The following is a 15,122-nucleotide window of genomic DNA, read 5'->3' as shown; positions in this document are numbered from 1 at the left end:
AAATATTATTAGGTCTAGCTTGATTTTTCATTATTTAGTTATGCTTTACTCTCAGATATATGATTTAGTAGTTAGAAACAAAATATTTTACATCAATTATTATTAACTTAGGAGGTGCGGTGGCTGAGCGGTAAAGCGCTTGACTTCCAAACCGGTGTCCGGGGTTTGAATCCTAGTGAAGACTGGGATATTTAATTTCAGGATCCTTGGGCGCCTCTGAGTCCACCCAGCTCTAATGGGTACCTGACATTAGTTGGGGAAAAGTAAAGGCGGTTGGTCGTTGAGCTGGCTACATGACACCCTCGTTAACCATAGGCCACAGAATCAGATGACCTTTACATAATCTGCCCTATAGACCACAAGGTCTGAAAAGGGAACTTTACTTTCATTAACTTAACTGTATCTTGTATTTCTCACATTTAATTATTTGTTAAAAACTTTTAGAAATATTTATATTAATATATATATATGAATGATATATATTTATATTAAGAAAGAACATTTTTAAGAAAGTAGCATAACATAACCTAAATATTACCGCAACGACCAATTGACATGACTGAACTACTCTGATGTATCTAGCATGAATACTTAGATTCATTATAAGACATTTGAATGTATTTAATAATTTGGATACAAAAACTTTTCTACAGGTTGGACTAAACGATTGATTGAGCTTCAAATACCTGCAACAGAAAATATGACGCTTGTGTCAGTCTTGGCAGATATATATGAAATTCGACAATGGAATGCTGATGGTCTGCCAAGAGATGCTGTGTCAATTGAAAACCCTGTTCTTGTAACTAAAGGTCGCAGGTGGCCTTTGATGATTGACCCACAAGAACAGGTAAAGTTTCTAAGTAAACAAATAATGTTTCTAGTATGTACCTGTATTGATTAAAGCTGAGTTTTATTGTTGACACTTCTTTCAGGCCAACAGATGGATCAGAAATAGAGAGGCTCTAAATAAGCTTAAAATTATTAAATTATCCAATTCCAACTTTCTGAGAACACTGGAAGCTTGCATAAGAGCAGGTTTACCTGTTTTGATGGAGGATGTTGGTGAAGCTTTGGATCCAGCACTAGAACCTGTCTTGTTAAAACAAACATTTATACAGGTAACATTTTTCTATTACAACTAAACATTTAAACACTTTACTGTATACCAAAATTTTCTCTGTGTGTATAAAAGCTGTGTTTGTAAAAGCAAAAAGGTTTAATGATGGAGTTATGTCTCCTGACTTGTTACAACTTCATGTAATCTACCCTTAAACTCCAATATGTTTTGAGGGTTTGGTCAGCGCAACATTCAATTCATTTCTCCATCTATAACTAAAGTGCTTTACATTACAAGTAACATATCAAGCTTTAAACCCCTTTAGGTAATTGAACCTTTTATGTAACCTTATTGATTTTTCAGTTATCTATTTATAAGTAAGGTCACTTTTATCAAATTTGACATTATGAAAATGCTTCATTTCTAAGGACTTAACATGTTTCTTTATAAGAGTAGATCCAAAAATTTTGAGTTTTTTGGGGGTGCCTAATTAGGTATATGTGAAGTAAAGCTATTGCTTGCTTTAATCCCAGGATTCTCAAAAAGATGCACAGAACAGTGTTAATGCAGAGTGTTCAGATGCAAATGTATTGAGAGAGGAAAAAAGAAAGTCAATGGTGTTAAATGGTGTAATCTTTTAGAACAGCAATCTTGGTTGCTGAAGTTATCAAAATATATTTTGTACAAAAATAAAGAGTATAGTGTTGTAGGTAACTGTGAATGAAAAAATGAGAGGCTAAAATGATAATACATAAAAGGTTAAGGATGACTTTTTGGAATGCCTCTCACCCCCTCCCCATTTGCCAATGCTTTCAATGAATTTCTTAGTGTTGTATCTGGTCTCCTTAGTGGTTGTCTTGGAATGTTCTTGGTTTTAATTAAATAGGGTATTTGTAGTCATAACGTATTTCCAATTAGAAAATTATTTTCTGGTCATAGTCTACTTGTAATAATATAGCAGAGAACAGATCATCTTATCCTATCTAGTCTGCTTACCATATTCCTTTGTAGATTGAAATCTAGATAATGATATTTTAAACATTCTCGAACATCATTCTCATTATAACTATGTTATGGGCTGATTTATGATTATTTTTCTTTCCTTTTCTAAGGGAATGAACTAAGTTTTATGTTTAGGCTCTGAAAACAGAACACTTTTTTTCCTTGGCACAGTCTGCAAAAGAGCTCACAGCTCAGCAGCAATAAAGCTTGCTAGAAGAAGAAGAAGAATGTTTAGGCTCACAAAAGATTAATTGGAAATATAAGAAAATATAAGATCCTTACATGGTGTTCATTTGAATCAACTAGTAATGAATGAGATTATTATAAATAAAATCGACATGAGTGAAATTATAATTGAATTTGTCATGAATGAGCTTAAAAGGAATTGGAAGGATAGAAACTAAATTTTCAAAGTGATACCCTATGTATAGAGTTTTAGGCCAACATTCTGATTAAATAAAAATTACTTTTTAATCTTTTTTTTTCATTGTCTTTTTTCAGGGTGGGCGTGTGCTGATTCGCTTGGGGGATAGCGATATAGACTATGATCGAAACTTTCATTTCTATATGACCACTAAACTTTCTAATCCACATTACTTGCCAGAAGTCTGCATCAAAGTAACAGTTATCAATTTCACAGTCACCAAGAAAGGCCTTGAAGATCAACTTCTTAGGTTGAAAATGTCTTTCGCATCTATTTTTTTTTCTTGTTACATACATTTTATTTTAGCTCTGGCTTAACATCCAAAGCATTCTTTCAAAACTAAATTAACCAGTCGAATTGTTAAAAAGATTTAAAAAAAAAAATAAGATTGGTTAAACTAAATACATTACAATTTTTATTACTACTATAAAACCTACATTTATGTAAATGTTGTTTTATTGTTTTGATTATGAAAATATAAATATAATTTTTTTTGGAATACAATCTGTTTTTAAATAGACTAATTTTCAACTAGGAGCAGTAAAAATTTCAACTAGTTACATTTAAAAGGTCAGACATGAAAAGGTTTGTTTTTTTTTCTTTTGGTTGTAGTGATGTTGTCAGTTTAGAGAGACCAGACTTGGAAGAACAAAGAAATGAACTCATCATGAGAATCAATGCTGATAAGAACCAGCTGAAATCTATTGAAGATAAAATTCTAAAGTTACTTTTTGAATCGGAAGGAAATATATTGGACAATGAAGAACTTATCAATACATTGAATGATTCTAAGGCAAGTATCACATAGGCCTTGAAGTGTGTGAGTTTCACAGATGTGAGTTTCACGTGTGTGAGTTTCACTTGTTTCCATTGGTAATGTGGGTGTTTATAACCATCAAAGCATCATTCAAATGTCCCAAGCACATCTTGAGGATCTCTCATTCCTTATATCTCTCGGCAGAAGTAACACAGCACTAAAATATTTTTTTTTATAATTCCAGAGGCAGAGTTTAATATATAATAATGATCATATAATTATAATGTGATTTAGAAAACAAAGATGTAGAAGACTAGAAATCAAATAGAAAAAATACCATTATGTTTTGTTAGACTTGGTTCAAGAAAAAACAATGTGCATAAGGTTAAACAAAATTCTAATAAGATTAAAATGGGTCTGACAATATTACCAGAAAATTATATCATGAGGGTGTCTACCAATAAATTTTACAGCTATTGGGAAAAAAATGGTTTTTAGTTGCCAATTTAAAGTAAAACATCAAGTAACAGTGTAGATACACTTGTTGAAATAAGTTCAGATGTAAAATGTATAGCAGACATGTATTAACTAGTTTTTAATTCTGGTCAGCTTAAAGAAAAATATTGAATGGTTTCTTGACAGGTCACCTCAGCAGTTATCAAACAAAGACTTGCTGAATCCGAGACAACAGAAGAAAAGATCAGTGTAGCCCGGGAGAAATATCGCTGTGTTGCTGAGAGGGGTTCTGTTATGTACTTTGTGGTGTCTGACATGGGGGAAGTAGTATTTTAAACAGGTAAAGGAATAGATAAGCCATAAAATCATCACATTAGTATGTGTACTTTACATTCTTAAACCAATAAGTATTGATCTTAGTACCCAAAGTTGATCTCTTTCAAATTGCAGTGGGCCCATGTATAAATATAAATTTTTTAACTTTACCCATATTTACTTCATATACATTTTGCAAGTATTTAAAAAGGATATTGTTATAAATGAACTTATTGATGTGGGTAAAGGTTAGATGTGCATATGACAAGCTCACACAGGTGACATAAGCCAGCTGACTGCTAGCAGTGAACAGGGACGAGGGACGGCCCTTCAGGAACACTCTACTTGAAAATAGGTTGTGGTGTGGTCATGTGATTTGTCTAAAGAAGGTCTGGGGACATTCTGTCATTTCCTAGTAAGCCTTCAGGGGACCTTTATAAAGAGAAGAGGTGGCAGAGTCAAGATAGTCTGGTAGAGTCCAGGTTCAGTTCAGTTCTGGACAAAACAGATAGTCTAGTATGATTCAATTAAGTAGAGCAGTACCTTTTTGTAAGGTTCTCTACAGTGAAGTGCTTGTGCAGTCTTTCAAACTTCCAACTGTACAGTATTTGACATAGTTTATTAGAGTTGATAAAGTACCCGACAATCTGAGTCCAGTGTTTCCAGGCAGCCAGATAGATAGTCATAACAATAAAAACAGATAATTTACTCATGTATAAGCACATGTCTTTTTTTCTCATATTCTTTGACAATCAGTATATGTCTTATCCAAAATATCCATTATTTACAGTTAAAGTTTGAAATACAGTGTCATTATTAACTAATTTAGAAAATTCATTTTGAAATGTTTAGCTTCTTTGTGTATTGTGTTGCTGATGGGCAGAACCACTTTAAACATTACCCCTGTAAACCGATTATAATAATAATCTTTATTATCCATGAATGCTTTGCTAGATGGTATATTAGATGACAATGACGGTATATAAGATGATAATGACGCCAACCTGCAACAAATTTTAGCACTGCAGCTATGGTTCTTGACAAGGCTAGATGGGATTCTTCTGTAAAATCCATATTGTTTCTTTGTGATTAAAAGAATGAATTACAAGGTGTCAACATTTTTGTCATCTGTGCTTCTGTAATAAATTGGTAGGGTTCGAAAACAGGATTAGGCAGTAGTCAAAAGGACCAAGGAGCCATCTGTATGAGTATGGTGTAGAAATTAGTTTGGTGTATTTTTTAGAAAATCTGAAACAAATTTGAAAAATGAAATGATGCTAGAATAGAGTAGTTTTCTCCCCTACACCCACATTACTAATAAAATAAAAAAAACTCTCCCTCCCCCATCGTCTGATTGTCTGAAAGGAAAATTGGTCCAGTCCAAAGTTAGGCAATCATGTCTGAGTTTAATTTGAATTTTAGCCTTTATTTTTCCAATGTTTCAAATGCTTAGGATTTAGTCAGAAACATCTTAACCATTTTATTATTTTAAAATTTTATTCAGCTATTTAACAATACAATCTCAACCAGTGAGAAGTCCGATGACCTTCAAACAAGACTGGACATTTGCTTAGAAGAGACTACAGTATGTATTTACAAGAATGTTTCTAGGTAATTCTTGTATTGTTACCTGCATTGTGTCTCATGGTTTCAGTAATATTGACATTACTGGAATTGGTGTAATGCAAAAAAAGCACTCCACTGCCTATAAAAATGCTTCCAAAGGCATGCGTCTCAACTAGCCTCCGACAACTAGAGTCCAACTCAGATATTGGATCCGGCTTGAACTGTTCTCTGTAAAGAAGAGCACTGGTGCTTTCACAAGTAATCTTCAGGCAGGAAGGGGCTCCTTAGCTTGCTGGCTACCCACCTAGGAGAAGGAAAACTCTTAATTCAAATCTCTACTCATTGCAGCTAGATCCAAACATGGGGAAAGTTTTCAGCAGTCAACCCTGAAGAAAAATCAAGAGCCAGTGACCCTTGGGTAGCTTACAGTGCTACACCCTGGCAGAGTCTGGGATGCCGATAAAATTTACTCCTTAACTTTATTGGCATTAACCTTTATTTGGATAGATCAGCTGGTACTGCTGCATGTGTGACATGGTTCCAATCATAGCCTATGTATTCATCTCAATTACATGAGACCAATAGTTGTTTCATGACTGAAGGAGGCCATAAAATAATCAAATGTATCTCATAGTGCCTCTAGTATATGGTTTTGTGGGTCATGCTTTATTTTGTAGTATGCTTGGTCCCCTTTCACATCCTTCAGATGCAGATGATGCAAAGGTCATCTGTTTCTATTACTGATGGTTAACAAGGGTGTTATGAAGCTAGCCTTTTCTTAGCTAATGTCAAGTACCTATTAATTATATTGTAAATCTTAAAGAATTCATTAACTAAATTAACTTTGATCTTACTTACAGATTAATGTGACATGTGAAATGAGATATTCCTCTAGTGGTTGCTTTGATTTTCTTTCAGAGGTCTCTTTGAAAAACACAAGCTTGTATTTTCATTTTTGCTTTGCTCAGAGATTATGAAAACTGAAGGGGAAATAACTCCCTTGGAGTGGAATTTTTTTCTCTGTGGACCTATTGGAGGTATAGAGAAGGTACTAGACATTTTGATTATTATTTCTCTTCTTCTCTTATTTCAACTTCATTTATTTTAGGAAATGCCTTCACAGAAATGAAATGACTTTCTAGAGATCCTAGAGATATATAAATATGTTATCATTTTATTATATACATTAGGAATAAAAAGTTTTAAATAATAGTACACTTGTATGGAGTAGTGATTTTCTTTGACCTCGGCTGTGTATCGATGATTAGCCTCTTTATGCAGAAGAGAAGTTACAAAGGGAGGATTATAAATCTTAAAGATTGTAGCTTATTCAAATCAATTAGATTTGAGAGTTTAAATTTATATAACCATTGAGAATCAACACACTTTGTCACCACTGACAACTTGACATATTTATGGATTATTTAGAATCTCATTGAAAGAGGAAGGTTAAACAATTATAGAACACACAACTTCTATCAAAATAATAACTTTTTTTCTTTTATTGTAATTAAAAGCCATTACATTTTCTACAGCAAAATGTCCCCAAACCAGAAAACACAACGTGGCTTCCATTAAATGTTTGGAAAATGGCCTGCGAGATGAGTGACACATTTGAAGACTTCCGTTACATCCATTATGATTTGGATAAATCACCTGTATGGATAAGACTGGATGAAGGCCCTGAGGTAATGATAATGATAACAAAATGCATTACCCATATAAAAAAATATTAAAACAATCAGTCTCAATCAAACTGAAGGCTACATATCTTAATAATTAGGACATATCTTCAAAAAAGATCATTTCATTCTTTGAAATCTGTCTCTTTAATCTATTTGTACATAATAATGAGAGACTTAACTCTGCAAAGGCATTGTTTTTCTGGCTGATTTAGGCAACCCATTTCAGGCGTAGGAAATAAATAGCACTTTTTAGAATTTGTCCTAGCATTTGGAATGAGAAATATGCCTTAATCACTTGTCTTATATTAAATTGTTTTATTGTGGTTTTAAATTTTACAAAATATTTTACAGTTTGTGGCATAGTAACCATGGCACAAATGGGTTCCGTGAGCCCAGGCTCATTACCAATCTCTTAAAAAAAAAAATGTGTTTTAATGTTTTTAATTATTACATTATTTTATTTCCCATTAATTCTGTGATTATAATTTTTAAATTGTCTGCAGTATATTGCCATTTGATAAAGAAACTGATGGGGCCTCCATACAGGATGACTAAATTTAGTTTTGTCATTCTAGATTCATTGTTTTAATCCTGTGCCCAAGAGTCTCTTGCTACCCCTTCTGTTTACTCTGTAATGCTAGCCAAACACATTTTCTGAAATAGTATATAGCCTGGTGAGCCAATACACATAAAGCAATCAACAATCAAAATAAGCACTATATTTCTTATGGCCCTGAAGAATTCACATTAGTCTGAACACATTTGGATGAATCTATAATAAAAATCTGTCGTTGAAATCATTAATGTATACTGTGTACAGCTCTCTGTATTTTAGTTCACGTGTTACTGAATTAGACTCAGATGGCGAGTCCAGTCACATTTATTGGGTTGGTCAGTTCTTGGCTTCATATCAGGATTTCCTGACTACAAACTCACTCACGAAGCTCTATTGCTATCTTAAAAAGCTGAACACATGGACCAAATGAAGATCATAAATTAAGAGCAGATAGTTGCTATCTTTGCACCAAAAATGCAACAGCTTTTGTTGAACCTTATGATGATAATATTCATGAGGTCGAAATGCATTTTATTGATTAAGCCAGTTACCTGATGAAAAAACAACCACAAAAGTGCAAACATAAAAAAAAAAAAAAAGCAGAAGATGCAGATTTAGGAGACGCCCACAAAAATTCAGACTTAAGAAACAACCAGCAAACTTGCAGACAAAAGAAACAAGCATGAAGATTAAGACAAGAAGCAATTAGCAGAAAATGCAGACATAAGAAAAACACCTTGAAGATACAGACATGAGGAACAACAGGCAGAAGATGCAGACATAAACCTTTAAATTCAAGAGTGTAAATTTGAGCCTCCAACTAGGAACAATTAAGTGACTTGGCATCTTGCACACAAAAATTGTAGTGCTTGTGACAATATCAAAACAATAGTGCCTTGTGACAAAAATAAAGTTTTTTATTTCACTTTTTCTAGTGGGTATTCCCATTTTACATAGTGATTTATCAATCTATCTAAGCAATGGACATAAAGTTTATACAATAACTGTTGGAAATAAAGAAAATGAACAAGATAACAATTATTTTGGTGTATGATTAGTTTAGTTCTTTCCTTGTAAATCCTAGGCACAATTTGAACCGAAGGGGGTATGGGGTGAATGTTATGAAAATGATTTACTGTATCAGTTGTCGTTGTTATGTTAACGTGTGCTTGTAACTCTCCATAAGAATGTGTTCAGCAAATATTAGATATGTGTGTTGTGTAGTCATTCAGTGTATTTCGACTCTATTGTACTATTATGTTCCTAACAGGAGGCAAGAGAAAAAAAGTGTTTTTCTTTACAATAACTGTTACAGAATTTTAAAAAGGCTCATTTTATTAACAAGGATGTATATTATATTCAGCTTGACTTGGGCCTCTAGGTCTAGGTTTTACAATGTTATGAATGCAAGAAGCTTGTGAAAGTTTTTGCGTTTTAAAATTGTATAGATTATAACTGAGAAAGCATGATTTTTTTTTATATCAAAAACTTTAGGTTCGAGCAAATCCTCCTCTGGAGCACTTTCTCTACGCTGTCTTGGATCCCCCTGAATATAACGATGGTGATCTGCCTCTTCCAGATAGAGTTAATGGAAATTGGAATGATCGCCTGACAGCTTTTCAAAAATTAATGTTTGTTAAAGTTTTCCGTGAGGAAAGGGTGAGTTTTCAATTAAAAGTTTTGTTGTGTGCCCAAGAAAGAGCATCACACTCACGTCTTACAAACCAGTACATAGACCTACTATTCTAACTGTGAAACTGGCAAAGGGGATCAAAGGATCTTGCGCCATAGCCTTAAGTTTTCTTACCATGGTCATAGTTTAAATATTAGATCTATGTTCTGCGGCACAGGTTCTCTGTAAAATCACATCACATCTTAGATCCCTGGATAAAGGGCAGTCAAATAATAATAATAATAATAATAATAATAATAATCTTTATTATCCGTAAGGAAATTTGTCTTACAATTTGTGCATTACACCAAACAAAAAACATTATAACTATAAGAAACCAAAGTGTACATTCACACCAGACGCACTCATAATTTACATGTGACAAAGTTTATACCAGATTGTTCTTATTTAATGATTTGATTGCCAGGGGAACAAAAGAGTGTTTGTGTCTGTTTGTCTTTGCTATCGGTGTCTTGTATCTCTTTTGTGATGGTAAAATCACAAAATCCTGACACAAAGGGTGATTCTTTATTTCGAGGATCTTGTTAGCTTTTTTATAGATGTTTGTTTCAAACAACTGCCCAAATGGGGTTTGTTTTTTGCCAATGATTTTGCCAGCAGCATTTAGGATTCTATTAAGTTTATTTTTATTTTTAATGCTCAGATTGCCATACCAGGCAGTGATATTGAAACTTAAAATATTGCAGATGTGAGCGTGATAAAACATAGCCAAGGCCTTTTCGCTAACATTAAACGAGGACAGTTTTCTTAGTAGTCGTAATCTTTGCTGCCCTTTTTTGCTGATATAATCAAAATGGATAATCTAGATCTATGGCCTGCTAACCAAACTTCTTCCGAGTTAAAGGCTCATTCTGGCTTTTTACAATATGATGAATTAAAAACAATGCTTACACTCACAATGTTCAAATGTTTAGAAGGAGTTGATATTCTCTGTAACATGAATTAACTTAATGTTGAGGTAGAAAGACTAATTGAATAGATCTATATCTAGATTAATCTAAATTGATGCCAGGGTTATCCTTCAATGCTAATAGATATCTTGGGGCTATTGAGATTGTTGATCCATTGAAAATGATAAAAAAAAGTAGCAGTTAGGATCAAAATAATCTTCTAACTATAAAGCACTGTGTGTAAATTTTTTTCAACAAAGATATTTTTCTTGGGTTTTATGTGAATAAAAATTAATTATATCCTTTTTGGATTTATTGTTAACTTTTATATTATGTCAATTCTGTTTTTATCCTAGACAACATTTGCAGTGACAGAGTTTGTTTCTGAATGTTTAGGGAAACAATTTGTTGAAAGTCCTCCTGTCACATTGCCAGAACTCTATCAAAGTATGTCTAAGACTACTCCACTGGTCTTCGTTCTTTCTCCAGGATCAGATCCAATGACATCATTTCTACGTTTTGCTAAAGATATGGGAGTTCATGAAAAGTAAACACAGACATTTTTTCAATAAATATATTCATTAAATTAGTTTTCTACCATAAATGTCTTCTTTAACTTAAGCTAAATTCTATGGGAATTTAAATATGATTGTTATGGAAAAGAGAAACATAAAGCTTACATGGAGAAACTGCTGCCATTTTTGTGACATCTTTTTTGTCTGGTGTCAGTCTGCTGCCCTTTCATATCAGTTAGTTACTTCTTGAAAATTAAGTTTTAAACGAAACAACATAGGGAACTAGATTTCTTTGCAACACTAGCTTTTAATACAAGTAGATCTACATCATCTCATTCACAAAGTCAAGGCTCTAACTCTAGTTAGACTGAGAATTTCTTATTACAGTGTTCCCCCTGCTTCCTCATTTTCCAAGAGTTTCTGTAATCTCCTCAAATTTACCCATATGACTGAAACAGCTCAGCTTTGTCTTTTCACATTATAGACTTGAGAAGTTCCTCCTTTTTTTGTCATCCAGAGTGTTGACTTGTAAGAGTAAAAACCCAGCATTTTTCTGTAGCATTTATTTGAATTTTTTCTTTCTGTGTTCAGTATCCAACTTACACAACCATGTGGGGGTTCAGAGACCACTAGGGAAGAATGCAGTTTTAATTTTGTTGGAAGCTGTTACTTTTCCAGATTCTCTAGATTGCTCATGACAGCAAATGCCAAGCTTAAAAGGGTTTTTATTTCTTATTGATTTGAAGTCCATCTCTTCCAATGTTTGACCATAGGTATTTAAATGAGTCAACTTCTTCTAATGTTAGTTCGTTCGACTGTACCCCAACATCCGCAACATCTCATTATATCTCCAGCACAAACTAGTATTTTGAATTTATCAGCACTGATTTCCATGCAGACTGCTCTAGTATACAGTTTTGAAGTAATATCTTGTTTCTGGTCTGAAATTTCCCCAATGAGGTCTATATCGTCTTCAAACCCAAGATGAACAAAGGCTGCCTATATGGTCAAGTAGGAGTAAATCCTTCTAGAGTTTCCATCATAATATGCTTCAGAAATATGTTAATTAATAAGAGCTGGAGAGAGAATGCATCCTTACCACACTCCTATGGATGTCCTAAAACTTTCTCAAACTTGGTTGTTCAGAAGTATTGAGCTATTTGCCTTTTGGAATAGGGCTTTGATAATATTGATAATGTTTTTATCCAAGCTGAACTCCCTCATCACTTGCCACATATCATGATGCCAAAACCAGTCAAAAGTTTTTTGAAATCTGTGAAGTCGTGTACAATTTATTTTGGTGTTAAAGGCATTTTTTTGTTTAACAGTCTAATGTTAAGTATATGTTCAAGAATGCTAACTTTGCAAAGGACCTCCTCAACTTTTGAGTCTGTTGAAATTATTTTTAGCATTATTTTGCTTGGTTAACCATTAGACTTTATCGTTCTATAGTTTTGGGCTTTTTTATTGTCTCAAGTTTTCTTTCTTGAGCATTGGAATTTTAAAAAATTTGGATCTATTCTTGTGGCAATATTTTTTTTAATCCCATATTTTCTGGCAGATAGTCCTAGTTATATTTGAGCCATTGTATTTTGAAAGTTCTTTGGTATGTTATCCCCTGATGATACGATAAAATACCATCAGAAGGCTAGAAGTGCTAATTATTTGAAACCTATAAATTTTTTATGTGTTTTATCTTTATACAGTATAATTATATATTTAATAAATTCTTTGTATAACTTTTAATTTGGAGCAAGCTGGCTGAGGGAAATTTAATTATTATGTTCTTATTAGAGTTAACAAAAGACATGACATTTCCTAAATTTTATTTATGTATAATTAATTATTGCTTAATTACATGGTGGTTGTTTTTTTTTATTAACTCCTATTCACATTTAGAAAGTAATTTGTAGGTTTGATTCCTTATTTTAACTATTCACTTATAGTGTGAAATCAATTTCACTTGGCCAAGGTCAAGGTCCAGTGGCAGATACAATGATCAAGAATGCAACCAAATTTGGTGACTGGGTTTTTTTACAGGTAAGGAACAGAAGCTAGCATTTTTTTTTTCTTAGACCTTTCCAATTGTCATTTTCAAAAAGTATATAGGTAACTGTTATATTATAATCTCTCCTAGCCATTGACTAAACAGAAATCAATGTTTATTATTTTTGAATAAACATAGATTTTTTTTTTCCCAGATTTATAAATATATTAATTAAAAATTTGATTGTATTATTTTTAAAAGACTTAACATTTTTTGTGTTAAAAAGTTATTTAAACCAAAACATTTAGTTTAAATTTAACTGATAAAATTCTTTTTAGAATTGCCATTTAGCTGCTTCATGGATGAATGCCATGGAAGACATTATTAAAAATATCCAGGAGACCAGTTCACTTTTACACAGCAACTTTAGACTCTATCTGTCTTCAATGCCTGCCAAACATTTCCCTGTCAGTGTTCTTCAGAATAGTGTCAAAGTCACTAATGAGCCACCTAAGGGCATTAGAGCCAATCTAAGAAGGGCATTCATAGATATGTCAACTTCATTTTTTGAAGACCACCGTAAGACTTTTTTGTTTTTTGTTAGAAAAATTTTTAATAATTAACAATAAATTCCAACACTATGATAGTATTGAGAGATGATAATGTAGTCCTCTGTGTTAATAGTAATAATGTTATTTACACTATGTATTGTGTATGGATTATTATATTGTTGGTTTAATCCTGTGCACTCCCGTGGAGCATAGGGCCACACCTCTCCACCGAACTCGGTTCTGAGCAGCTTTCTTCATCTGCTGCCATGTCATTCCAGTACCCTCAGCTTCACTGATGACTGACCTCTTCCAGGTTTGCTTGGGTCTGCCCACTTTCCTCTTTCCTTGTGGGTTCCAGTGCCTGCCTTGCAACATTGGTAGCTGGTTTTCGCATGGGGTGTCCTATCCAGCTCCATTTTCTTTTTGTGATGTCTTGGGCTATGGGCTTTTGTCTAGTTCTCGCCCACAAATCGATAGTAGTTATCTTTTCTGGCCACCTAGTTCCTAATATGCGGCGTAGGCATCTGTTAACAAAGGTCTGGAGATTTTCCATATTTGTTATATTTGTTATTATAGTGTAGGTTGATTGATTTTTTAATTTAAAAATGACAAAAAAAAGATATTTTAAAGATTAGTAATAATAATGACTGACTTAACTTGTCTTATTGTTTCTATATAAATTAAACATTTTTTATAACAGTTCTGGGAATGGACTGGAGGAAGATCATTTTTGGCATTTGTTTTTTTCATGCTGTTATTCTTGAGAGGAAAAAATTTGGACCATTAGGCTGGAATATTACAGTAAGAGTCATGTTAAGACTGTAGAACTGGAATATTACAGTTAGATTGTAGAACCATAATATTACAGTAAGAGTAATGTTAAGACTAGAAGTGGAATATTATCTATTAGTGTAAGGACCCATTCAATTTTTTATTTTTTAATAGGTATTATTAAAGCTATTACATAACAGACATAAACTCAAGTGTTAAAATGACCCATTAATCTAAAAAAAAGTTTTGAACAGATAGGTCTTAATGTTCTTCTTGGAATGTAGTAGTGAAGCAAGCTGTTTGTCTGAGATCAATGGGGAGTGAGTTCGAAACCTTTAGACAAGCACTGAAAAGGCCCACAAACTGTAACTTTTGAGTGAGAAACATGTCACATTGAGTCCATGGACTGCAGGGCTCTCTGAGGGACATATGGAGTGATCAGTTCACTCAAGTAAAAGGGCGTTCTTAGTTTTGTAGTCGATTCTTGCATTCTTAGGAAGCCAATGGAGTGTACACAAGAGAGCAGTAGCAGAATCACTTCTTGTTTTTCATAGGACCATTTGTGCAGCATTGTCCTGAATTTGCTCTAGCTCAGCGGTTCTCAACCTTTTAAGGTCGGCGACCCCTTTTAGAATCCCCCACTCTGACGGGACCCCCCTAACAGCAATAGAAGAATAGAAAAAAAACAATCTATATTTTCGATGGTCTTAGGCGACCCCTGGCAAATTGTCAATCGACCCCCAAGGGGGTCGCGACCCACAGGTTGAGAACCCCTGCTCTAGCTGAATGATGGTGTTGTCCTGTATACCTACCTGCTATCATGAGGATTGCAGTAGTCAAAGCAGGAGAGTATGAATATCACAGCTAACTTTTTTTGTTGACTCTGTTGTCAAATAT

The 15,122-nt window shown here is 33.5% G+C and overlaps 1 pseudogene; it reads left to right on the top strand.

Moving 5' to 3' along the window:
* Positions 1–15,122, top strand: part of LOC129923994 (dynein axonemal heavy chain 6-like) — a 100,040-nt pseudogene that overhangs the window by 51,669 nt on the left and 33,249 nt on the right.

Source organism: Biomphalaria glabrata, chromosome 18 (genome assembly GCF_947242115.1).
Source record: "Biomphalaria glabrata chromosome 18, xgBioGlab47.1, whole genome shotgun sequence".
NCBI lineage: Eukaryota > Metazoa > Mollusca > Gastropoda > Planorbidae > Biomphalaria > Biomphalaria glabrata.
This window is presented reverse-complemented; position numbering and strand designations above follow the sequence as displayed.